The sequence below is a fragment of the Sapajus apella genome, unplaced genomic scaffold, assembly GCF_009761245.1.
Source record: "Sapajus apella isolate SASKATOON/1434 unplaced genomic scaffold, GSC_monkey_1.0 scaffold77, whole genome shotgun sequence".
In the NCBI taxonomy this organism is placed as follows: Eukaryota; Metazoa; Chordata; class Mammalia; order Primates; family Cebidae; genus Sapajus; species Sapajus apella.
In genome coordinates, this window is record NW_022437017.1 from 8,608,790 (window position 1) to 8,635,298 (window position 26,509).

At 52.8% G+C, this 26,509-nt stretch overlaps 1 protein-coding gene across 2 annotated transcripts in view; it reads left to right on the forward strand.

Annotated features, from left to right (window-relative positions):
- Window positions 1-26,509, forward strand: part of GNG7 (G protein subunit gamma 7) — a 180,466-nt gene that overhangs the window by 28,239 nt on the left and 125,718 nt on the right. For both annotated transcript variants that reach the window (XM_032252334.1, XM_032252335.1), the window contains exon 2: window positions 21,967-22,023. The gene's annotated coding sequence lies outside the window, so the exon portion shown is untranslated. The remainder of the gene's footprint in view (window positions 1-21,966; window positions 22,024-26,509) is intronic.

Genomic DNA, 26,509 nt, shown 5'->3' on the forward strand with positions numbered 1-26,509 from the left:
AAACCAGAGGGACCCCCAGCTCCTGGGACTCACCTCTCTCCCTCCCCACTCAGGGTGTGGATTTCATTGTGTACCGCCTCCTGGGGCCTCAGCAGGGCAGAGGATCATGGGGACACAGAGTCTCTTGGGGGGGGTCTGTGGAATCCCTAACCCAGGGGGTGTCAATGGTGGGTGATTCTGCCCCCCAGGGGACACCTGGTGATGTCTGGGACATTGTGGATGTTACAGCTGTGCCGGGGGGTGCTCCCGGCATGGAGTGGGTCGGGGTCAGGGACGCTGCTCAGCACCCTGCATTCCCCGGGATTGCCCCACCCCATGGAACACTCCAGCCCCAAATGTCTGAGCAGCGCCTAGGGGAACAGACCCTAGACCGAGGTGACCTTCTGAGCACAGGGCACTTGTTCTGTGACTCTCCGCGCCCGACACACAGCTGTGCCCGAGGTAGCTCAGGGTCTGGGAATCGAGCCGCATGGACACAGTGGCCATCCTGGCTCAGCAAGGCTGACCGTCTGGAGGCTGCAGGGCTGACCGTGTGGAGTCTGGGTGACCTGTGTTCATGCAGACACCGGCGCTGGGAGCACAAGCCTCGGCTCCGTCCCGTCCCCTGTGACAGTGGGTCGAGGTGACTGCACAGGCCCCCGAGGGGAGCTCAGAGGCAGGCTAGCTGCCAGTCTCTGCTTCCCCGACAGTGGTGGCCATACCCCAGCTGGCGCCCCTTCCTCTGGAGCCAGGCTGAGGGGAGGGTGGGTCGCCTGGGCCAGAACCAGGCTGAGGGGAGGGTGGGTCGCCTGGGCCAGAACCAGGCTGCACCAGGCAGAACTCATTTCACTCCCAGGGAGGCTGACCCTGCTGTTTCTGCTCCTCTGAGAAAATATTAATGGAGCACTCAGAGTTTGAAAAGAAAACAGCCAGAGGCCTTGACATTCTGATGTGCGGCTCTGTCTTGTGAGGCGTCAACAAACCTTTTCTCTTTCATCGAGACAGAGTCTTTCTCTGTCGCCCAGGCTGGAGTGCAGTGGCTTGATCTCAGCTCGCTGCAACCTCCGCCTCCTGGGGTCAAGAGATCCTCCTGCCTCAGCCTCCTGAGTGGCTGGGATTACAGGCGCCCACCACCACCACACCTGGCTAATTTTTGTGTTTTAGTAGAGATGGGGTTTTCTCCATGTTGGTCAGGCTGGTCTCGAACTCCCAACCTCAGGTGATCCGCCCGCCTCGGCCTCCCAAAGTGCTGGGATCACAAATGTGGGCCACTGCACCCCGTTTCTGCCGTTGATGTTGGGAAAGTGCCCGAAATGGCACATAAATGGGCGTGGCTGTATTTCAAGAAAATGTATTGACGAGCATGAGTGGTGGGCGGGGTTTGACACACAGCAGTTGTTTTCTGATTCTTGCCATGTTAGATCAGCCTCACCCAGCATAGGCGTCTCTGTTATTATTTTTCATTTTGTTTTTGAGGCGGAGTCTCGCTCTTGTGGCCCAGGCTGGAGTGCAGTGGCGCGATCTCGGCTCACTGCAACCTCCACCTCCCAGGTTCAAGAGATTCTCCTGCCTCAGCCTCCTGAGCAGCTGGGATTACAGGTACCTGCCGCCACGCCTGGCTAATTTTTATGTTTTTTAAGTAGATTTGGGGTTTTTCACTGGGCTGGTCTCGAACTCTCGACCTCAGGTGATCCGCCTGCCTCGGCCTCCCAAAGTTGCTGGGATTACAGGCGTGAGTCACCTCTCCTGGCCCGGGGTCTCTGTTATTAAAGTGGCAGTTGACACACAGGACCACCCCCTTCTTCTCTGAGGCCTCCTCCTAGGTTGGTGACCATGAGCAGCTTTATCTGTTCTCAGTGTGCATCCCCATCTGCGGAAGGAGGGTTATACGTGTCCCCTCTCGGGTTGTCGGGTGGATGACGTTGGATGTTGTGGCGTGAGGTCTGACCACGCTGTGGACGGTATGACAACCCCTGTGATCTGCACGTACACCTCTGGAGGGTCTTCTGGAATTAGGAAACCTGAAGTAAAAGTGGAAGAATGATCAGTCCTTGTGGTGCCTAACTCACCCGAGACATTTTTGTTGTTTCTGATCCCTGTCTCAGCAGACAAGGCCATTGGACTTTGTAACCAACCTTAGTCAACCTTGTGATTCCAGACCCTACAACCCCTTCCCAGCTTGCAAAAAACCACCCTAAACTGTAACTTCTGTAACTTTCCCATGTTTACCGCAAACCTATAAAACCAGCTCCTATCCGTCCGCCCTGAGCTGACTCCCTTTTCAGACTCATCCTGCCCGCACCCAGGTGAATAAACAGCTTTGTAGCTCATGCAGAGCCTGTTTGGGGGGGCAGGTCTCTTCATTCAGAGCACACGTTTTAACATGTGGGACTGGGGTTCCTCCCCAGGAATGATCCTGCCTTCTAGGGGACCCTCGGCAATGTCTGGGGACAGGTGTGGCCGAGGGGTGCTCCCAGCATGGAGAAGGTGGAGGCCAGGACGCAGCTCAGCACCCTGCAGTACCCAGCACTGCCCCCACAACAGAGTCACTGGCCCCAAATGTCAGCACCAGGTGTGGGTGACAATGTCTAACCAGCTGTGCAGAGATCAGGATGTCATGGCGTAGTGATCAGGTGTCTTCTCTCTTCCTTCAGACCACAGCTTCCCCCCCGCTGCTTTTTTTGAGCAGTCTTGCTCTGTTGCCCAGGCTGGAGTGCAGTGGTGCGATCTTGGCTCACTGCAACCTCTACCTCCCAGGTTCAAGCAATGCTCCTACCTCCCCCTCCCAAGTAGCTGGGATTACAGGCCACCATGCCCAGCTAATTTTTGTATTTTTTAGTAGAGACGGGGTTCACCATGTTGGTCAGTGTGATCTTCAACTCCTGACCTCGTGATCCGCCCACTTCGGCCGCCCAAAGTGCTGGGATTACAGGCATAAGCCGCCGCTACCAGCGGCTTCACCCTTATTTTCTAGAACTTTCCATCCATAAAACTGTAGCCCTCCTCCAGCCCAGGCACCGACTGTACCCTTAGCAGGCATTTATTGACGGCGGCGTGGAGCTCCGTCCAGCGTCCAACGGCCCCTCTATCCCCCACCCCAGGGTCGGGGTCCCTGGTGGCCGTCACCAAGCTAGGGAAACAGGAGGGAAGACCAAGCCCCCGGCCACCCACTGGTCCCCCCACCCCTCCCATTCTTTTCATAAGTGCAAACTTCCCCTGCCAATTTGCATATCCCGTTTTTAGCGTCTTTCTTTTCTAGGTTTTACATAATCATCTCATTATTAGATGCTGTCACAGGAACGAACTGTTCCTTCACTCACACTTTAGAGCGTTTTCCAGCATAAGTAGCTAATTGCCTGTCATCCTTCTCTTCTCTCTCTCTTTTTCAATAAACTTTTCATTTTAGAATAGCTTCAGATTTACAGGAAAACTGGGAACGCAGTGCAGACGGTTTCATATCCCCTACAAATCCCCAGTTTTCCCTAGTATTCCTGTCCAGTGGCATGGTGTGTCTGTCGCAGCAAGTGAACCAGGATTGATACATCTTCATTAGCTGTAGTCTACATCCTACTCAGATTTCCTCAGTTTCCCCTAGTGTCCTTTCCTCCCCAAGGCCCCATTTGGCCTATGACAGTTTCTCAGACTTTCTTTGTTTTTTGTTTGTTTGGAGACAGAATTGCTCTGTCACCCAGGCTGGAGTGCAGTGGTGTGATCTCGGCTCACTGCAACCTCCGCCTCCCGGGTTCAAGCGATTCTCTTGCCTCAGCCTCCTGAGTAGCTGGGATTACAGTGCGTGCCACCACACCCAGCTGATTTTTTGTATTTTTAGTAGAGACGGCATTTCACTCTGTTGGCCAGGCTGGTCTAGAACTTCTGACCTCAGCTGATCCACCTGCCTTGGCCTCCCAAAGTGCTGGGATTACAGGTGTGAGCCATTGCGGTCAGCCTATTTTTAAATTATTTTTGTAGAGATGAGGTCTCACTATGTTGCCCGACTGGCCTTGAACTCCTGGCTGAAGTGATCCTCCTGCCTCAGCCTCCCAGGAAGTACTGGGATGACAGTTGTCAGTCACTGTGCCTGGCCCCCAATTAGATATTCTGAATGCCCTTTGCAGACAAGGTTTTCCGGCCAGCACATAATGTTGAGGTGTTCACGCACAGAAGATAGATGGGAAGAAAAGAAACAGCCCTCTTCTGCATTTCAAAGAAATAAAACGTTGGGGCTGTGAATTTTTTTGTTGATGTTTGTGTTTTGAGAGGAAGTCTCACTCTGTGGCCCAGGCCAGGGTACAGTGGTGTGATCTCAGCTCACTGCAACCTCCGTATCCCAGGTGCAAGTGATTTTCCTGCTTCAGACTCCAGAGTAGCTGGGACTACAGGGGTGTGCCACCTCACCCAGCTGATTTTTGTATAGGGGTTTCACCATGTTGGCCAGGCTGGTCTTGAACTCCTGACCTCAAGTGATCTGCCCGCCTCAGCCTCCCAAAGTGCTGGGATTAAGGTGTGAGCCACTGCGCCCAGTTGAATGTGTGTTTTGTGTGATGTTGAGGATCACAGGTGAATCTCTTGATAGAACCCTCATCTAATTTTAGGATGAAAGATTGGAATGCTGGCCGGGTGCAGTGGCTCATGCCTGTAATCCCAGGACTTTGGGAGGCTGAGGTGGACGGAGTCAGGAGTTTGAGACCAGCCTGGCCAACATGGTGAAACCCTGTCTCTACTAAAAATACAAAATTAGCCAGGTGTGGTGGCAGGCGCCTGTAGTTCCAGCTACTCAGGAGGCTGAGGCAGGAGAATCTCTTGAACCCGGAAGGCGGAGGTTGCAGTGAGCCGAGTTGCACCACTACACTCCAGCCTGAGCGACAGAGTGAGACTTTGTCTCCAAAAAAAAAAAAAAAGAAAGGAAGGAAGATTGGAATGCTGCCTAGATGAGAGTATTTAGTGGCTGAAATGGTGCTGTGCTGTCCTAGACTGTTTCCAGGTGAGGGTCTCAAACAATGGCCTTGGGGGCAAATCCAGGCCACTTATAAATAAAGTTTTATTGGCACACACTGGGCCATGCCCATATGTGTTTGCATAGCCTATGGCTGCTTTCAAGATATAGCAGCAGAGCTGGGTAGTGGCAACAGAGGACATAATGGCCTGTACGGCAGAAAATGGATGAAAATGTTGACATCCTGCTCTAGACAGAAACACTATGCTGTGCTCTGGTTTAGTTCATAAAGGAGGCAATGTGGCCAGGAGAGGTGGCTCACACCTGTAATCCCAGCACTTTGGGAGGCCAAAGCGGGTGAATCACGAGGTCAGGGGTTCGAGACCAGTCTGGCCAAGATGGTGAAACCCCGTCTCTACTAAAAATACAAAAATTAGCTGGGCATGGTGGCACATGCATGTAATCCCAGCTACTCAGGAGGCTGAGGCAGGAGAATCGCTTGAAACCGGGAGGTGGATGTTGCAGTGCGCCAAGATCGTGACATTGCACTCTAGCCTAGGGGATATAGCAAGACTCTGTTTCAAAAAAAAAAAAAAGAAAAGAAAAAAAGAAATCCGTTTGTACTCATTTTCTTTCTTTCTTTTCTTTTTTTTTTTTTTTTTTTTTTTTTTGAGACGGAGTTTTGCTCTGTTGCCCAGGCTGGAGTGCAGTGGCGTGATCTCAGCTCACTGCAAACCTCCACCCCCCGGGTTCAAGTGATTCTCCTACCTGAGACTCCCGAGTAGCTGGGACTAGAGGCACACACCGCCACACGCAGCTAATTATTGTATTTTTAGTAGAGACAGGGTTTCACCATATTGACCAGGATGGTCTCGAGCTCTTGACCTCGTGATCTGCCCACCTCGGCCTCCCAAAGTGCTGGGATTACAGGTGTGAGCCACCGCGCCTGGCAGCATTTTCTTTCTTTTTTTGTCCTGCATTGGGCCTCTCGCTCTTTCCAAATCCTCGTCTGCAGTCTCTCCAGGCAGTCCAGTTCCAAATGGTGGGGTGGGGCGTGGTTTGGACTGCCCCGCACATCAGGGCGATCCTGCCCACAGGGGGACACTGGGCTGTGTCTGGGGACATTTGTGGCTGTCACCACTGAGAAGTGCTCCTGGCAAGAGGTGGGTGGAGGCCACGGATGCCACTCAGCACCCTGCAGTGCTCAGGACAGCCCCAGCCCAGAGAATGGTCCAGCCCCAGTGTCCACAGTGCCCTGGAGGAGAGACTCAGCGTGGGTTATTTTGGAAGAAATGGAGCCTGCTCCCTGCTCACCAGGATAAGCTCCCGACGGGGCAGACGGTGTGAACCAGGGGGGCCCCAGCTCCTGGGATCCACCTCCTCTCTCCCTCTGCACTCAGAATGTGGATTTCAATGTGTGCAGCCTCCTGGGACCTCAGCAGGGCAGAGGATCATGGGACAGGATCTTGGGGGTCCATGGAATCCGCTAACTCAGGGGGTGTCAATTGAGGGTGATTCTGCCCCAGGGGATGCTGGGTGTTGTCTGAGGACATTTGTGGTCATCACAACCTGAGGGTGGTCGCAGCATGGAGTGGATGGAGGTCAGGTCCACTGCTCAGCACCATGCAATGCCCAGGACAGCTGCACCCCGGAGAATAATCCAGCCCTGAATGTCCACGTTTCCCGGGGAAGAGACCTTGCATTAACTATCTGGCAAAAAAAAAAAAAAAAAAAAAAAAGAGTTTGCGCCCTGCTCACAGTAGACACCCAAATAGATTCCCGATCGGGCAGATGGTGTCAGCCGGGGCCATCCTCCCAGGGTGACCTAGAGGACCGTGTTTGGAGGGTCTCTAGCACACTGAGGGCGCCGGAGGCAGAACCGACTGTGTCACCGTTCCTTCCCCCTCCTGGTCTTCCGTTCCGAAAGACCTTGAACCCTTGGGGTCAAGCAGGCCTGCCTCTTTCCTGTTTGTGCCCCAGGGTACGGCAGAGGCTGTTCGAGGTCATGCCTGGCCCGGCCGTCATCGGTCTTGTGGCTCTGAAGCAGCCATGTCACTCCCTCCAGCCCCGGCACCTCCCCTGCACCTGCACCTGGGTGCGAGCCCGTCCAGTCTTCTCTGCCCTCTTCCTTTGCAATCAGCACTTTGCTGGTGACATATTTAGATGGTTGCTGTGGAGATGAGTGACGGCTGAGGTTGACAGCTTCAGCGATGGCACAAAGGACAGGGCTGTGTTTCTATATCCAGCCTCCAGCGAGACAAGACGCCCCTGCCACGTGCTGCCAGAATGTCAGCGTGGGAAGGGAAGGGGGCTCTGACAGCCCATCCCGCCCACTCAGTTCCCAAAGGAGGAAGTGCAGCCGGGCCTCTGGGGTGGGGGATAGGCCTGCCATCAAATGCCAGGTCCCTGGCTGTGCTGCCCTTGAGGGATGTGCTTTAGAGCAGTGAGTCTCAACTGGGGGCAATCCTACCCCCCTGTGGGACACTGGTGATGTCTGGGGACGTTTGTGAGTGTCATGACTTGGGGGTGCTCTGGGCTGGAGTGGGTGGAGACCAAGGATGCTGCTCAGCACCCTGCAATGCAGGGTGGCCTCACCCCAGAGAATAATCAAGCCCCAGTGTTAATCATGTCAAGATCAGGCTGGGCACGGTGGCTTGTGTCTGTAATCCCAGCACTTTGGGAGGCTGAGGCAGGCGGATCACCTGAGGTCAGGAGTTCGAGACTAGTCTGGCCAACTTGGTGAAGCCCTGTCTCTACTCAAAATACAAAAATTAGCTGGGCGTGATGGTGGGTGCCTGTAATCCTAGCTACTCAAGAGGCTGAGGCAGGAGAATCGCTTGAACCTGGGAGGCGGAGGTTGTGGTGAGCTGAGATTGTGCCATTGCGCTCCAGCCTGGGCAACAAGAGTGAAACTCTGTTTAAAAAAATTTTTTAAATAGTGTTAAGATCAAGTCACTTTGCTTTAGCAGGAAATAGATAAAAAGCCAGTGCATTTGTTCAGTTTTAAGAACTGGTGGTGGCCTGTATATCTTGATAATTTGCAAAATGCCCAAGTGAATCATTTTTTTGGCCTGGTCATTCCTCTGATCTTCCCCCCTCCAGCTGGGCTCATGCACCTCTCCCAGTTATCAGGTTGATAGATGTTGGAAAAACAAGTAAATGAAAGATCCAGTTGCTGGCTGTTAGGGAAATGTAACCGTTCCGTCGTTGACTGTTTTGTGCTGCTATAATGGAATGCCCACAGACCGGATAATTGATAAATGATAGAGATTTGTTTCTCATGGTTCTGTGGGCTGGGAAGTCCAATGTCAAGGTGCCGGCGTCTGGCGAGGTCCTTCTTGCTGTGTCAGAAGGCGGAAGGGGAAAAGAGCACATATACGAAAGATGGGGGAACTGGAGAAGAAAGAGGAGAGGGGGGAGAGGGTACGAGAGAGAGAAGGGAGGGAGAAGGAGAAAGAGAAGAAGCGAGATGGCATTAATGAGGGTAGAGCCTTCGTGACTGAATCACCCCTCAAAGTTCTCGCCTGTCAACATGGTTGCATTGGGGATTAAAGTTTCTACAACATGCGTTTTGGGGGACACATTCAAACTCTAGCAGCATCTGTTTGGAGGAGTCAGGTGGATCAACCCTCCCTTCCTTTGCAAATGTACCAATTATCTATAGCCGTGTAACAAACTACCCCAACACTGCGTAAACAGCAAGCATTTAGTACCCTGCAGTGTTTATGGGTCAGTGGGGTGTTTATTTATATTATGTTTATTATATTATTTGGTTTTTGTTCTGATTTTTTTCTGGTGTAAATCCTAAAATCCTTGGAATCCGCAAAGTCATGTCTTTTCGTATGATGCTAAGTCAACTGACAGCTGGCAGCCTCTAGTTATTTTCAGGATGAGTCTGGCCACCAGGAAGATTGGGGCAGGCTTAGAGGGCTGGAACCTTTAGCTGCACCCTCCAGCTTCTGGGGAGGGAGGAAGGGCTGGAGGTCGAGGTGATGACAAGTGGCCATTGATGCGATTGGTCCTGCCTGTGAAGTGAAGCTTCCACATAACTTCCAGAGGACAGAGTTTGGAGAGCTTTGGGGTAGCTGAACACGTGGAGGTTCCTGGAGGGTGGCGTGCCGAGGAGACTTTGCCCCCTTCCCTCTACCTCATCCTGTGCAACTTTTCATCTGGATTGATTTATTTATTTTTCGAGACGGAGTCTCACTCTTGTCACCCAGACTGGAGCGCAATGGCGTGATCTCTCTCCCTCCCTCTTTTTTTTCTCTCCCTTCCATCCTTCCTTCCTGCCTACCTGCCTGCCTGCCTTCCCTCCCTCCCTCCCTCCCTGCCTCCCTCCCTTCCTTCCCTTCCTCCCTCCCTTGCTTCCTTCCCTACTTCCCTCCCTCCCTTTCCTCAGCTCACTGCAACCTCCGCCTCCTGAGTTCAAGCGATTCTCCTGCCTCAGCCTCCTGAGTAGCTGGGATTACAGGTACCACCACACCCGACTAATTTTGTATTTTTAGGACAGGTGGGGTTTCACCATGTTGGTCAGGCTGGTCTTGAGCTCCTAACCTCAGGTGATCTGCCTGTTCAGCTTCTCAAAGTGCTGGGATTACAGACCTGAGCCACCGCGCCCTGCTGGGAGTCCTTGTTCATGGAGCCCATCTTCTGGAATGCGGTAGACTGTTACTCAGATGCCTCCCAGAGTGCTGGGATGACAGGTGGGAGTCACCATACCTGGCTGTAATATCCTTTATATTAAACCAGTAAAAGTGTTTCCCTGAATTCTGTGAGCTGCTGTAGTAAATTAAGCCCAAAGAGGGGGTCCTGGGAACCCCAACTTGAAGCTGGTCCTTTGGAAGTTCTGGAAGCCCAAACTCGCTACTCGTATCTGAAGAGGTTGGGGGCAGTCTTGTGGGGGACTCAGCCCTCAGCCTGTGGGGTCCATGGCTGTCTCCGAGTAGATCGAATCTGAACTAAATTGAACTGAATTGAATTAGGGGACACCCAGCTAGTGTGTGGGGAAACCCCTCCTCCCACCTTTGGTCGCAGAAATATTTTGCTTGTTTTTGAGATGGAGTTTCACTCTTGTCACCCAGGCTGGAATGCAGTGGCACAATCTCAGCTCACCGCAGCCTCCGCCTCCCGGGTTCAAGTGATTCTCCTGCCTCAGCCTTCCAAGTAGCTGGGATTACAGGTGCGTACCACCAGGCCTGGCTAATTTTTGTATTTTTAGTACACACCTGGCCTCGTCTACTTTCTAGCTTGTCCTCTTATACCTTTGAGGACAGGAACAGGGTAGACAGATGAAAAATATACATCCAGGCCGGGTGCGGGGCTCACACCCATAATCCCAGCACTTTGGGAGGCCAAGGTGGGTGGATCGGGAGGTCAGGAGATCGAGACCAGCCTGGCCAACGTGGTGAAACCCCGTCTCTACTAAAAATACAAACATTAGCTGGGTGTGGCGGCACATGCCCGTAATCCCATCTACTCGGGAGGCTGAGGCAGGAGAATTGCTTGAACCTGGGAGGCCGAGGTTGCGGTGAGCCGAGATCGCGCCACTGCACTCCAGCCTGGTGACAGAACAAGACTCCATCTCAAAACAAAACAAGAAAAATGTCCGTCCAGTTTCTCCCTTCCATGTGGTTTTGGAGCAGGAGGATGAGAAGGTCTTGCCCACAGCATCAACCCTTCAGTGGAAGGAATTGCGTTCCTCCCACGGGGCATCGCGATTGGAACGGGATGGGGCTCAGGGAGAATCACACGGGGCCTCATGGATGTGGCGGGGATGAAGTGCGTTGTCTCCGGCTTGCTGCCATCTTGCAGAGATAAGCTGATCATCTCCAGAATATGCTTTCGTTTGCCCAATGGGATTTGCACATGAATCCTAGGCTAATCTGCCTTCCACAGGTGGCGGGTTCTGGGAGTAATCCGACAGAGGCAAATGGGGATCGCTGTGTGACCCGCTCATGAGGCCGCTGTGGCCCTGGGTGTGCAGGATGGCTCTGGTGGGGGTCAATCCAGGCTTAAGTGATTTGAAGATTTTCAGCCTCATGGGATTACACGGTGATGATACTCACAGGGGCTGGGGGAGAGCGGAAGATCAGTTTGGCCGAGACTGACCGGGCTTGTCTCCGAGGCTTGTTCAGAACAGCTGGGGGGAGGGATCAGCTTGTAAATGTCAGCGCTTAGAGATCATGCTGCCTAAAGTGGGCGCCTCTCCTACTTCCCTCATTTCTCCCTCTCTCCCTCCCTCCCTCCCTCCTTTCCCTTCTCCCTCCCTCCCTTCCTCCCTTCCTTCCCCTCCTTCCCTCCCTTCCTTCATTCCTTCCTCCCTCCCCCTCTTCTTTCCCTTCTCCCTCCCTTCCTTCCTTCTTTCCTTCCTTCCTTCCCTCCCTTCCTTCATTCCTTCCTCTCTCCCCCTCTTCTTTCCCTTCTCCCTCCCTTCCTTCCTTCCTTCTTTCCTTCCTTCCTTCCCTCCCCTCCCTTCCCTTCCCCCCTCCCTTCCCTTTCCCTCCTTCCCCTCCTTCCCTTCCTTTCCTTCCTTTCTTCCTTCCTTCCCTCTTCCCCTCCCTCCCTTCCTCCCTCCCTTCCTTCATTCCTTCTTCCCTACCTCTCTTTTTTCCCTTCTCTCTCCCTCCCTCTGTTTCGTCCCTCCCTCCCTTCCCTTCCCTCCATCCATCCCTCCCTCCTTCCTTCCCTTCCCTTTTCTTCCTCCCGTCCCTTCCCTCCCTTCTTCCCTCCCCCCTCCCTCCCTCCCTCCTTCCTTCCTTCTCTCCCTCCCTTCTCCCCTCCTTCCCTCCCTTCTCCCCTCCCTCCCTCTCTTCATCCCCCCCTCACTCACACTCATTCTCCTTCCCTTCCTCTCTCTCTCTCCCCATTTTTCTGTCTCCCTCCCTTTCTCCCTCTCCCCTCCCTTCCTCTCTTTCCTTCCCTCCCTCTCTTTCCTTCCCTCCCTCTCTTCCTCTGTTCCTCCCCTCCTCTCTTTTTTTTTTTTTTTTTTTTTTTTTGAGACGGGGTCTCACTCTGTCATCCAGGCTGCAGTGCAGTGGCATGATCTCTGCTCACTGCAACCTCCGCCTACCAAGTTCAAGCAATTCTCCTGCCTCAGCCTCCCAAGGAGCTGGGATTACAGGCATGTGCCACCATGCCCGGTTAATTTTTGTATTTTTAGCAGAGACAGGGTTTCGCCATGTTGGCGATGCTGGTCTCAAACTCCTGACCTCTGGTGATCCACCCGCCTTGGCCCTCCAAGGTGCTGGGATTACAGGTGTGAGCCCCTGCGCCCGGCCAGTTTCCCTCCTTTTTAAGGCTGAATCATATTCTGTTGTATGAATGGACACTGTTTATCCGTTCATCTCTCGGTGGCCACCCGGGCGGTCCCCACCTTTAGGCTGTCGTGAATTGTGCCGCTGTGAACACGGTGTTCACTTTGGTTTTTGAGGATGTCCCACGTTTTGTTTATACGTGGCCTATTTTTATAAAGCTCGTGGCTAAAAGGCCTTTTACATTTTAAAAAGGTTATAAAACAACAAATAACAAACAGCTCTATGCAACAGAGACCCTTCAGCCCACAGAGCCCGAAATTCTTACCGTCTGTCCCTTTGCAGAAAAAAATGTGCAGACGCCTGATGTAAGATACCAACCGGAGGGGAAGCTGGGCAAGGGGCATGTGGGAACCTTGTACTAGCTTTGCAACTTTTCTGTAAATCTAAATTTATTCCAAAACAGAAACAAAACTTTTTGAAAAGATGATGTCTCGCTATGTTGCCCAGGCTGCTGGCCTCCAGCTCCCGGCCCCAAATGATCCTCCCGCCTTGGCCTCTCTGGTAGCTGGGATTGCAGGCACAAGCTCCCGGCTGAAACCCGCAAGTCAGGAGTCAGAGGCTGACAGAGGACTTGGGGTTCCAGCTCTGAGTGCCTTTGTACGGTTTCTTTTTCTAGGATAAATGTTATTAGTCTCTATATCTATCTATCTATCTTCCATCTATAAATAGAGACACTAATAACATTTATCCATGTATCCTATATGTCCATTATCAAATACATATGTATACATTTGACCTACTAATAACATTTATCCTAGAAATATATATATATACACACACACACATTTGAGACAGGGGCCCGCCTTGTCACCCACGGTTAAGTGCAGTGGCACCATTTCAGCTCACTGCAGTCTTGAATTCCTGGGCTCCAGAGATCCTCCTGCCTCAGCCTCCCAAGTAGCTGGGCCTGCAGGCGTGCACCACCATGCCTGGCTAAGTTTTGTATTCTTAGCAGAGACCAGGTTTCACCATGTTGCCGAGGCTGGCCTCCAAATCCTGGGCTCAAGAAATCTGCCCACCTGGGCCCCCCAACATGCTGGGATTACCGGCATGAGCCACCACAGCCAGCTACTGTTTTTGTAATTTTAGTAGAGACAGGGTTTCACTATGTTGGCCAGGCTGGTCTCGAACTCCTGATCTTTCGGCCCCCGCAAAGTGCTGGGATTACAGGCATGAGCCACTGCGCCAGGCCAGTTTTAATTTTGAAGACGGTCATTAAAAATTGATCTGACTTGCTTATACCCATTACTGGAGATAGTTAAAAAAAAAAAAGAAAAAAAATTGATCTGATGCCGTTTCGTGTGTTACGGGCTCCCCCCTCCCAGCCCCCAGAGGATTCTGGCAATGAAATCCATCAGCATTTGGTTTTGCAGGGTTACTCTTTGCTAAAGAACATTAGGACTCACTTGTTCCTGGCGTTCAAGCTCCTCCGAGATCTAACTCTAGTACGAGGATGATCAACCACTCCTAAAGGGCTGGAGTATAAATTTTTGGCATTGCAGGCCATGCGCTCTCTCTGTAAGAGGCCTCCCAGCTGTGCTGCGCTGTAGGAGCTCAGAAGCAGCTGTGGATGATATGTAAGTGAACAGGCATGGCTGTGTGCCAATAAAACTTTATTTACAAAAGCAAACAGTGGGCCGCATTCGGCCCATGGGCCAGAGTTTGCCAACCCCTGGTCTAGCTCATCTTTCTTTTTTTTGACGGAGTCTCGCTCTGTCACCCAGGCTGTAGTGCAGTGGTGCAATCTCAGCTCACTGCAACCTCCACCTCCTGGGTTCAAGAGATTCTCCTGCCTCAGCCTCTGGAATAGCTGGGACTACAGGTGTGTGCCACCACGCCCAGCTAATTGTTGTATTTTCAGTGGAGACAGGGTTTTGTCATGTTGGCCAGGCTGGTCTCGAACTCCTGGCCTCAAGTGATTTGCCCGCCTCAGCCTTGCGGAGTGCTGGGATGACAGGCCTCAACCACCGCACCCGGCCTGCCACATTTTCTTTATCCATTTCATCCAGTGAAGGACACGTAGGCTGAGTTCCTGTCTCGGCTATTGTGAATGAGGCTGACAGATTCTGGTTTCACTTCCACGGGGTGTAGACCCACAAGCGGGATTACTGGATCATATGGTGGTTCTATCTTTAATTTTTTGAGGAACTCCATACCAGAATGTATGCTCTCCAGAGTGGCTGAGCTCATTCCCGTTCCCACCAGCAGCACACAGGCCCCTTTCTCCACATTCCCACCAGCGTTTCCTATCTTGCGTCTTTTGGACCTTAGCCATTCTAACAGGATCTCGTTATGGTTTTAATTTGCATTTCCCCGACGATGAGTGATCTCCGGCATTTTTTCGTGTTTCTGTGGCCCACCTGCATGTCTTTACTTGGAGCTGTCTAGTCAGATTACTTAACCCCCTCTTTTTTTTTGAGACGGGGTCTCTCTCTTCTCTCTCTCTTTTTTTTTTTTTTTTTAAGGCAGAGCCTTGCTCTGTTGCCCAGGCTGGAGGGCAGTGATGTGATCTCAGCTCACTGTAGCCTCGACCTTCTGGATTCAGCAATCCTCCCGTCTCAGCCTCCTGAGTAGCTGGGATCACAGGTGCACACCACTGCACCCGGCTACGTTTTTAAATTTTTTTGTAAAGAAGGGATCGTGCTCTATAGTCCAAGCTGGTCTTGAACTCCTGAGCTCAATTGATCCTCCTGCCTCACCCTCCCAGGGAACTCTGGGGAATGTCTGGGGACTTCTAGGATTGTTACAACTTGGGGGTGCTTCTGGCATGGAGTGGGTGGAGGCCAGAGAGGCTGCTTAGCACCCTGCAGTGCCCAGGATGGCCCCAGCCCAGAGAATGGTCCAGCCTCAGTGTCCGCAGTGCAGAAGAGGAGACCCTGCATTCAATTTTTTTTTTTCGAGATGGAGTCTCACTCTGTTGCCCAGGCTGGAGTGCAGTGGCACGATCTTGGCTCACTGCAACCTCTGCCTCCCGGGTTCAAGCGATTCTCCTGCCTCAGCCTCCCGAGTAGCTGGGACTACAGGCGCGCGCCACCGTGCCTGGCCCAGGGTGTGGATTTCAATGTGTGCAGCCTCCTGGGACAGCGGCAGAGCAGAGGATCATGAGATGCAGCCTCTTGGGGGTCCGTGGAACCCCCTAACTGAGGAGGTCTTGCTGGGGATGATTCTGTTCCCCAGGGGACATCAGGCATTGTCTGGGGACATCTGTGACAGTCTTGACTGTGAGGGGGTCCTGGCATGGAGTGGGTGCAGAGCTGGGACACTGCGTAGCACATCCTGCAGTGCTGGGGTGGCCCCGCCCCAGAGAGTGACCCAGTCCTAATGTCCACAGTGCCTGGTGGGTTGGGGCGGACCCCTGCTGTCTCGGATCATGTCTAGGAGGCCGCCCTGGGAACCTGGGGAAGGTGGGGACAGAGCTTGTCTTGAGGCGGGAGGGGAGGGTGTGTGTCCCAAAAGAAATGACAGGTTTGACATCTGCAGAGGCTCCTCTTTCCTCTCTCCCTCTCCTCCCCAGCCGGCCCCACCCCCACCTGGCTTCCTAAATAAAGACCTTCCTCTCCATGGAGACTGCCTCACTCTAACTCACCCCCTCGTGCCTGCAGAAAGATGCAGCCGCACCCCTGCCGCAGCGAGGGTCTGAATGGAAGGTTTGGAAACGGGAGAGCGTCTGTGTCCCGGAGCCCGGGCTCCCCGAGGCAGGCGAGAGCTGTCCCTGGCCTCTGTTGGCGATGCCTGCTGAGGTCAGCCAGGGACAGTGCCCAGGTGGTGCCAGGGAGACTGTGAGTCACCTGTGGTCGCAGGGCTGAGTGAGCAGGGGACACGGACCCTAGGCCTCAAGGGTGCCCTCTGAAGATCCCCCGTAAGGATGAGGTGGAGAGCAGGTCAGAGGCAGAAATTCAAGGGGACAGACCAGTTCTAGAAGGGGAGTGGCCCTGTGTGGGGGCGTGGGGGCAGGGAGGCTGCTCAGTAACCCGCAGGGCCAGGTCGGCCCCACCCCAGAGAACGATCCAGCCCCAGTGTCCACAGCGTCGAGGGAGAGAGACCCTGCATTCAATATTCAGAAAAGAAATAGACCTGGATCCCTGCTGACTCCAGACACCAGGATAAGCTCCCCACGGGGCTGACGGTATAAGCCAGGGGGACCCCCAGCTCCTGATATTTGCCTCCTCCTTCCACCCCACTCAGGGTGTGGATTTCTTTCTTTTTTTTCTTCTTTTTGAGGTAGAGTTTCACTCTTGTCACCCAGGCTGGAGCACAGCGGCACCATCTCGGCTCACCTCAACCTCTGCCTCTCGGGTTCAAGGGATTCTCCTGCCTCAGCCTCCCGAGTAGCTGGGACTACAGGGGCATGCCACCTCGCCCGACTGATTTTTGTATTTTTAGTAGAGACAGGGTTTCACCATGTTGGCCAGGCTGGTCTCGAACCCCCGACCTCAGGTGATCTGCCCGCCTCGGACTCAGTGTGCTGGGATCATAGGCATGAGCCACCGCCCCTGGCCGTATTTGGGGTTCTTTGCTCGTTTTGTGTTTGGACTCCACAGTAGGTGGGATTATGCGGTATTTTTCGCTCTCAGTGTCTGGCTTATTTCACTTCGGCGTTATGTTCTCTAGGTTCTACAAAGGGGAATTTTACGACATGTGAATATTTTAATTTTTTTAAAAAAGATATTGGTCAGGCACGGTGGCTTATGCCTGTCGTCCCAGCACTTTGGGAGGCTGAGGCGGGTGGATTGCTTGAGCCTAGGAATTTGGGACCAGCCTGAGCAACATGGCATAACACCATCTTACAAAAAATACAAAAATTAGCTGGGCATGGTGGTGGGCACCTGTAATCCCAGCTACTCGGGAGGCTGAGGCAGGAGGATTGTTTGAACTCAGGAGGCGGAGGTTGCAGTGAGCCGAGATCGGGCTACTGCACTGCAGCCTGGTAACAGAGTGAGACTCTGTCTCAGAAAAAACAAAGAGAAAGGAGAGAGGGAGAGAGACGGAGGGAGAGAGAAGAAAGAAAGAGAAAGAAGGAAAGAAAATAGGAGAGAGTAAAAAAAAGAAGGAAAAGAGGCCAGGCGCTGTGGCTCAGCTATAATCCCAGCACACTGGGAGGCCGAGGCGGGCGGATCACCTGAGGTCAGGAGTTCAAGACCAGCCTGGCCAACATGGTGAAACCCCATCTTTAAAAAAAAAAAAGGAAAAGAAAGAAAGAAAAGAGAGAAAGGGAGGGAGGGAGGGAGGGAGGAAAGAAATTGAAAAAGAGAAAGAGAGAGGGAAGGAGTGAGGAGGGAGGGAGGAAGGAAGGAAGGGAGGGAAGAAATTGAAGCTCACGAATCAGCAGGGTTGGAGATCTGGAGAAGCGCCTCCGGGACATGGTGGGGAGGGCTGAGAGTCAGGGGCAGCCCTTCCTCCACGGCCCCCTGACTGCCACCCCTGTCCGTGTCCAGAGGGGACTGATCTCTCCCTGCTGGCCCTGGCACCTGCCACCTGGAGTGTCCTCTTGCCTGTGTCTGAGACTTGCCTGCTGCTGGTGGTGGGGCCAGGTGCACGCAGGCGCCGAGGCCCTGAGCTGGGTGGAAAGCCAGGCTCGACGCCTTGAAATCCATACTCATTGACGATCAGGAGGTCCCCGCGGTTGGGTTTGGTTTTGCCTGTGCTCGGCAGTTTCTGAGGGGCCCTGACCCCCGAGGAGAGGTCTCTGTCCTCCTTGGCTGCACTGCAGGCTGCCTGGGTCGCTTGTGATTTGTCCACATGGGGCACACAAAGCCCAGTGTTTCTGTCAGGGTGATCGAGCCTCTGAAGGTCTCTGGGGGACAGCCTGGCGCCAGCTGGCACGGCTCGCGGCCCGAGGACACGGCGGCTGGGGTGCGGCTTCACCCACGCTGTGCTCACCTCTGAACCCAGCCGCTCCCGGTCGAGTGCAGACCAGGGGGTCTGCAGCTGTCACCTCACTGCTGGGTCCAAGGTCTTGAGAACACCCTTGGGATGGGGTTGAAGGGCTGGGAACGGGGAGGTTTGCAGTGATGGCAGAGTGAGAAACCCTCTTAAACATGAGTCCTAGGGCTGTGCTGTAATCCCAGCACTTTGGGAGGCCAAGGGGGCCGGGTCATGAGGTCAGGAGTTCGAGACTGGCCTGGTCAATGTGGCAAAACCCCGTCTCTACTAAAAATGCAAAAATTAGCTGGGCGTGGTGGCGGGCACCTGTAATCCCAGCTACGCAGGAGGCTGAGGCAGGAGAATTGCTTGAATCCAGGAGACACAGGTTACCGTGAGCCGAGATCGCACCACTGCACTCCAGCCTGGGTGACAGAGTGAGACTCCATCTCAAAAACAAACAAGCAAACAAACAGACAAACAACAAAACATGATTCCTAGGGCCAGGCACAGTGGCACACGCAGGTAATCCCAGCACTTTGGGAGGCTGAGGCGGGCGAATCACCTGGGCTCCAGAGTTCGAGACCAGCCTAGCCAACATGGTGAAATCACAATCCTACTAAAAAAACAAAAAAAAAAAAAAAAAAAAAAAAAGCCAGGCTTGGCAGTGGGTGCCTGTAATCCCAGCTACTTGGGAGGCTGAGGCAGGAGAATCGCTTGAACTCGGGAGGCGGAGATTACTGTGAGCTGAGATCACACCACTGCACTCCTGCTTGGGGAATAGAATGAGACTCTGTCTCAAAAAAACAAAACAAGACACAAAGATTACCATGATACAAATATTCACAGCAGCAGATTTGCAGTTGCCAAAAAGTAGGAACAAGCCGATTGCCCATCCTCAAGTGAATGGATTTAAAAACATCGCCCGGCGCAGTGGCTCACACCTGTAATCTCAGCACTTTGGGAGGCCGAGGTGGGCGGATCACCTGAGGTCAGGAGTTCAAGACCAGTCTGGCCATCATGGCGAAACCCCATCTTTAAAAAACAAAAAAAACAAAAAAAAAAAAACCCTAGGCTGGGCATGGTGGCTCACACCTGTAATCCCAGCGCTTTGGGAGGCTGAGGCAGGTGAATCACCTGAGGTAGGGAGTTCGAGACCAGCCTGACCAACATGGAGAAACCCCATCTCTACTAAAAATATGAAAAAGTTAGCCGGGTGTGGTGGCATGCGCCTGTAATCCCAGCTACTCGGTAGGCTGAGGCAGGAGAATTGCCTGAATCGGGAGGTGGAGGTTGCGGTGAGCCGAGATTGTGCCATTGCACTCCAGCCTGGGCCACAATAGTGAAACTCCGTTTCTGAAAACAAAACACACGTCCTTCCGTGCTCAGGAGTAAGACTTGGCCGTGGAAAAAGCGAGGCCCTGACCCAGGTCCCAGCCGAGATGCACCCTGAGGACGTCACGCTCAGGGACAGACACCAGACACAAAAGGCCAAGTGGTGTGCGATCCCATCTCTATGAAATGTCCAGGACAGGCCCAGCCACAGAGACAGGAAGGGGATGTGTGGGTGCTGGGGCTGGGGGTCTGGGACTGATGGGAGGGGGCTTCTTTGTAGGGTGATGAGAATGTTCTGGAACTACACAGAGGTGAGGGTTACCCAGTGTTGCAAATGTACTGAAAACACTAAATTATAAACTTTTGTAAGTGGCCGAGTTGTATGGCATGGGCGTTATTTCTCAACAAAGCTGTTTAAAAACAATGATTCCTAGGGGTGAGTGTGTGGCCTGAAGAATCTGCCTCTCTCAGTTCCGTGGTTTTGACAACAATCTTGCATGTTCTTCACATGTACCCCAAAACCTAAAATGCAATAAAATAAATAAATGGGAAAAAAAAAAAAAAGATGTGCCCTAGTTGTGTGCCCCCTTGAGGGGGCACAGGACTGCTTCAAATTCATTAAATAATTTAAGCTCGTCCGGGTGCAACGGCTGCGTCTGTAATCCCAGCCCTTCTAGAGGACAAGGCGGATGGGAAGGTTACTTGAGTCCAGGAGTTCAAGACCAGCCTGGGCATAGCAAGACCCTGTCTCTGTAAAAAAAGAAAGAAAGAAAGAAATTAAACATTAGCCCACAAACTAAACATATTCCTTCCCCTTCCCAATCCATAAAAACTACAGCAGTGACGCTTGCCTGTAGCCCCAGCTCCTCAGGAGGCTGAAAAAGAAGGATCGCTTGAGCCCAGGAGGTCGAGGCTGCAGTGAGCTGTGATTGCACCACTGCACTCCAGCCTGGGAGAGAGTGAGAGACTGTCTCAAAAAGAAACAAACAAACAGAAAAACATGATTCAGCCGGGCGCGGTGGCTCAAGTAGATGCCTTGCAAGCTGGAGAAGAGGAGTCTGGGCCTCCTGTAGCCCCCGTGGGCGTGCTGCTCCAGCCCTTTCATCGCTCATCCCTGCTGCCCTGAGCAGCGGCTGTCCTGAGTGACAGGCCCAGGTGTAGCGGATCCTGCAAGATTCCAGCTGCTCCGAGCCCAAAGGCGCCAGGGCATTCCTGTGGCAATGGCACCACCTGCAGGTCGCAGCGGGGATTGCAGCTCTCATCCCCAGCTTTTACCAATGGTAAATTACCCTGAGCTCATAGAACAGAAACTAGCATTTTAAAACGTTTTTTTTTTTTTTTTTTTAATGGACTTTTAATTTTGGAGTAATTTTAGATTTTCAGAAGCATCACAGATAAATTCAGAGATTTCCTGTCTCTACCTCTCACCAGTTCCCCCTTATGTTAGCATCTTAGGAAATCATTTGGGTTGGTTTCTTTTTGATTTTTTGCTTTTTGTTTTTGAGATGGAATTTCACTCTTGTTGCTCAGGGTGTGGTGCAGTGGCGCAGTCTCGGCTCACCGCCACCTCCGCCTCCCAGGTTCAAGCGATTCTCCTGCCTTAGCCTCCCAAGGAGCTGGGATTACAGGCGCACGCCCGGCCAATTTTGTATGTTTGTAGAGAGAGACGGGGTTTCTCCATGTCGGTCAGGCTGGTCTCGAACTCCCGACCTCAGGTGACCCACCCGCCTCGGTCTCCCAAAGTGCTGGGATTACATGCGTGAGCCACTGCGCCTGGCGGGGGTTGGTTTGTTTTTGAGGCAGCGTCCTGCTCTGTTGCCCAGGCTGGAGTGCAGTGTGGCACAATCACAGATCACTGCAGCCTCAACCTCCAGAGCTCAAGCGATCCTCCTGCGTCAGCCTCCCAAGTAGCTGTGACTACAGATTTGCACCAGCACGCCCAGCTATTTTTCACAGTTTTTGTAGAATTGGGGTCTTGCTCTGTTGCCCAGGCTGGACCATGTACTTGTAACTAATAAGAAGCTCATGCGGGTACATTTCTGTTAGATTTCACTCTTTATCACAGTTTCACTATTTTTTCTCCTAGTGTCCTTTTTCTGCCGTCGTGTCCTGTCCTGGACCCCACGTGGCTTTTTTATTTTTTTGAGATGGAGTCTCATTCTGTCGCCCAGGCTGGAGTGCAGTGGCACAATCTCGGCTCCCTGCAACCTCCACCTCCCGGGTTCAAACGATTCTCCCGCCTCAGCCTCCAGAGTAGCTGGGATTACAGGCACCTGCCAACATGCTCAGCTAATTTTTGTAGTAGGTGGAGTTTCACCATGTTGGCTAGGCTGGTCTCCAACTCCTGACCTTAGGTGATGCACCCTCCTCGGCCTCCCAAAATGCTGGGATCACAGGTGTGAGCCACCGCAGTCCGGTTGCCAATATGATTTCTGTCCTTATCCAATCATGAGCACCAGTCCATTCTCCAGTGCTGACCCCATCGCCGCTGCCATGGTACCTCCAGCCAAGCGACGCCAAACTAATGCTCTGCTTCTTTTCCAGGGAGTGGAGCTTGGTTTCGGGAGCTTGGTGCTGCGGACGGTGGGACCTTCCATACAGGTCAGTGCTGTGATGCATTTCTTTGTTCTGGTTTGAGGCTCCTTTGGCTGTTTGGAACCTTGGATGTAAGATGTGGGGTTGCCGTCGGGGGCATCTTGGCCTTGACCTGTGGCTTTGGGTCTGTGGGCTTTTTGTATCCACCAAGTGTGGGTGATGGGGAGCGCGTTCGGGGAGCAGCCGCTGGCTCCTGGGAGTTTCCCGCCCATGAGGCAGGGGATGTGGCGCCCGCTGCTCCTACTGGTGGGAGTGTCCCGGACGGGGTCAGCGTGGGAAGCCCACGGGAGTGCAGCCTGCCCTCCCTGTGTCCTAGCGCCGTGGTAGGGAGTGTTAAGGAGGGCACTTCGGCCTTCGCCCCTGTCTCCCGCACACCGGGAGGGTTACCCGTCACTGGCCCTTTGGGCCTCCTCTGTAGGTTTATACCTCATTTTTCTCCCTAAAGAATCGTGAGTGGCTTTTAAAATGTAGGAAGAGGAAATCATTTAAAAATAAGTCGAAAGGAAGGCAGAAATGTCCAGAAAAGGCAAAGGCACTGGGACAGAAAGGGCCTCTCAGTGGCCAGAGGCTGGGGACGTGAATGTGCGCCGGGGACCTGGCCGGGGACGTGGAAACAGACCCGATGGTCGGGCGGGGGTGGCCGCAAATGTGGTGAACTTACTAAAAAATCTCTAAAAAAATGTTTTATTTTATTTTTAAGAGTTAGGGTCTTGGCTGGGTGCGGTGGCTCACACCTGTAATCCCAGCACTTTGGGAGGCGGGTGGATCACCTAAGGTCAGGAGTTTGAGACCAGCCTGGCCAACATGGTGAAACCCTGTCTCTACTAAAAAATATAAAAATTAGCTGGGCGTGGTGGTGGGCACCTGTAATCCCAGCTACCCAGGAGAATCACTTGAGCTTGGGAGGAGGAGTTTGCAATGAGCTGAGATTGTGCCACCACACTCCAGCCTGGGTGACAGAGCACGACTCCGTCTCAAAAAGAAGGGAGGGAGGGAGGGGCCGAAAGAAAGAAAGAAAGAAAAAGAGAAAGGAAGGAAGGAAGGGAAAGAAAGAAAGAAAAAGGAAGGAAGGAAGGAGGAGAGAGAGAAAGAAAGAGAGAAAAGAGTTAGGGTTTGTTTTCTTGCCCAGGCGCCTCGGCCTCCCAGGTGCCAGGATTACAGGGTGAGCCTGGCCCCGGCCCTGAAGCGTCTTTGAGCAGTACACTCCCCTTGAATTTTATGGAACACAACGTCTACCTAGAAAATGCATATTTTAGCCAAGCCCAGTAGAAACCTATTTGGTCTCATCCATAGTAGACAGGGGTCATGAGAGGTCATTCAAAAACAGATGTGCTCAAAATAAAGATGTTCGAATGTAGAAACCAGACAGAGAATCCAGATGTCTACGAGTGGACAAACAGATGGGCAGAATGTCACCCCTCCACGCCGTGGAGTATTACGCAGCCATGAAAAGGAGTGAGGCTTTGACGCAGGCCACAGTGTATCCATGGCAGCTGGAGGACGTCACGCTCAGTAAGAGACACCAGACACAAAAGGCCACACAGCGGGTGATCCCATTTCTGTGACACGTTCAGGACAGACCCGTCCGCAGAGTCAGAGAGGGGAGGCGTGGGTGCCGGGACTGGGAGGGGGATGGGAAGTGATGGCCGATGAGTTTCTTCTTGGTGTAATTAGAATGTTCTGGAATTAGATAATGGGACGGTCACAGGACTCTGTGAATGCCACTGAATTACGCATTTTATTTTTATTTGATGATTCGTTTCTTCTTTTTGGTCCTGCAGAGAATACCCAGAAAGAACTGTGCATTTTAAATGGGCTCACTGTATGTCATAGGAATTAGATCTCTGTAACATGATGCATGTATATACATGATGCATGTATATACATGATGCATGTATGTAGAGAGAGCTGTTTTATATATGTATATAAAGTGTAGGCTGGGTGCGGTGGCTCACACTTGTTATCCAGGCACTTTGCGAAGCCACAGCAGGCGGATCACGTGAGGTCAGGAGTTCAAGACCAGCCTGACCAACGTGGTGAAACTCCATCTCTACTGAAAATACAGAAATGAGCCAGGCGTGGTGGAGGGCGCCTGTAATCCCAGCTACTCAGGGGACTGAATGGGGAGAATTGCTTGAACTTGGGAGGTGCAGGTTGTAGTGAGCTGAAATCATGCCACTGCACTCCAGCCTGGGTGATAGACTGAGACTCCATCTCAGAAATCATAAAATAAGTGTAGATACAAATATGTATGTGTGTGTGTGTGTATGTATATATATATATATACACACACACTGCTTTCTCATACATATATACATTTCAAATATATGTATACAGTTGGAAACAGGTGCTCAGTGCCACAAAGGATCTTTCAGCAAAGCAGTTTTTACTTTCCGGACTGCAGGAGGGGTAACCTCACTAGCCGTCTTGCCACGAGAGTACAAAGAACAAAGGAAAAGCAGACAGATTTGTCCCTTACGCATTTGGGGTCGTCCTCACTGCCGTGTCTGATCTCCGTTGGCTGGAGCCAGACCTCACAATCTAAACTAAAACCTGATAGGCTAACCACTTAAAACTTGTTTAAACAGATCAAAGCACTGGAGAGCTGGGACATGCCTGGAAGCACGTCCAGCACAGATATCCTGGTTAAAGCACAAGGTCATAGAGTGTACTAAGTGCCTGTAAGCGTGGTGTGTCTAACAGCTACACAGGATAGGGCTTATCAGAGTTATTGGCACACTTCTGATTTATTCTTTAACGAGAAAGGAAACTTTAAAGAGGAACTTAATTACTTCCCCCATATACATAATATTTCTTTATTTGTTTATGAAGCCAAAGATAGAAATATAAAAGGTTTCCTGTTGTACAATTCCACTTACAGGAACATTCTGGAAAAGGTGACAGAGGTCAGAGGTTGCCTGGAGGCCGAGGAGTGGGATCAGGGCAGCATTGGGGGCGGATGACAGTGTCCCTCTGGGACTATGCTGATGGATGCACAGCTGTAGAAATGAATGGCAACTCTTAGAGCCATGTACACTGGAAGAGGAGTGTGACCTGTGTACATCTCAGGGTGTGTAACTCACACCCCAGTGAGGCTGTGACACAAACAGAAAAGCTTAGCCCGAAAAAGGAGGCACAGGACGGTGCAGGGTGAAAAGGTGCGCAGAGCCAGGTGAGGGCTCAGACGCATTCCCGGCGCGGGCGGTGCAGGGTGGGAAGGTGTGCGGAGCCTAGAGAGGGCTCAGACGTTACTCCCGTTACATTCCCGGCGCGGGCGGTGCAGGAAGGTGTGCAGAGCCAGGAGAGGGCTCAGACGTTGCATTCCTGGCACTTACTGGGACCGCCACAAGTTTTGTGTTGAGCTTCTTCAAACATTCAGCTCTGGGCAGGCGCCATGGCTCACACCTGTAATCCCAGCACTTTGGGAGGCCAAGGCAGGAGGATTACTTGAGCCCAGGAGTTTGAGATCAGCCTGGGCAACAGAGCGATACCCCCTTCTCAACAGAAAATTAGCCAGCTACGATGGCACGCACCTGTAGTCCCTGCTACTTGGGAGGCCGCGGATCGCTGGAGCCCAAGAGTTCGAGACCAGTCCGGGATACATGATGAAACCCCATCTCTACAAAAAATACAAAAATGGGCCGGGCGCGGTGGTGCACACTAAAATCCCAGCTACTGAGAGGCTGAGGCAGGAGGATCGCTTCTTCAACCTGGGCAACAGAGCTAGACCCTGTCTCTAAAAACTGAAACAGAAACACATGACCCCATTCATTTCAACAGGGAAACGCTAGCAGCTGCGGAGCTAACAGTGTTTGCAAGCTAGGATAGGCCGCTCTCAGCGGGAAATGTTGTGATTTCTGGTCTCCTGTGGACGCCTTCGGAGACTGCCCGCGATGGGGGTCATCGTTCTCCACGACCCGTCCCAGCAACACGGATCCCATGATGGGAGTCTGTGCGAACAGCTGTCTGGCAGGCAGTCTGTAGGTTGGTGGGGCTGCCCTCTAAGCCCCCAGGGCCTGGGTCGGAGACTCCGTCTCACAAAAAAGAAAGGGTCTGACACAGGTCTCACTGGGCTAAAATCAAGGTGTGGGCACCTGTCTTGGTGACAAAACCAGCACTGTGGTCCCCCAAGGCAAAACACCAACAGCCAGAACAGCAAAGAGGGCCGTGGCGGGGGAGCCTGTTCCTGGGGCTTCAGATGCTCGGTTTGCTGAGGGCTGTTGTTACTGCTGGCGGTCACCAGGGGGCAGAGGAGGCACACGAAGTCTCCTTGGCCCGGGCCTGGAGCCGGTGGGGGCTGGAGATGGGGGGCGGGTACAGGTGGGGGTGGGGATGCAGGTCAGTGCAGGTGGGGACAGGTGGGGATGGAGGTGCAGGTGGGGACAGAGGTGCAGTTGAGTGCAGGTGGGCTCAAGTAGGTTGAAGTGGGTTGAGGTGGGTTGAACTGGGTGCAGGTGGGTGCAGTGGGTACGGAGGTGCAGGGGTGCAGTGG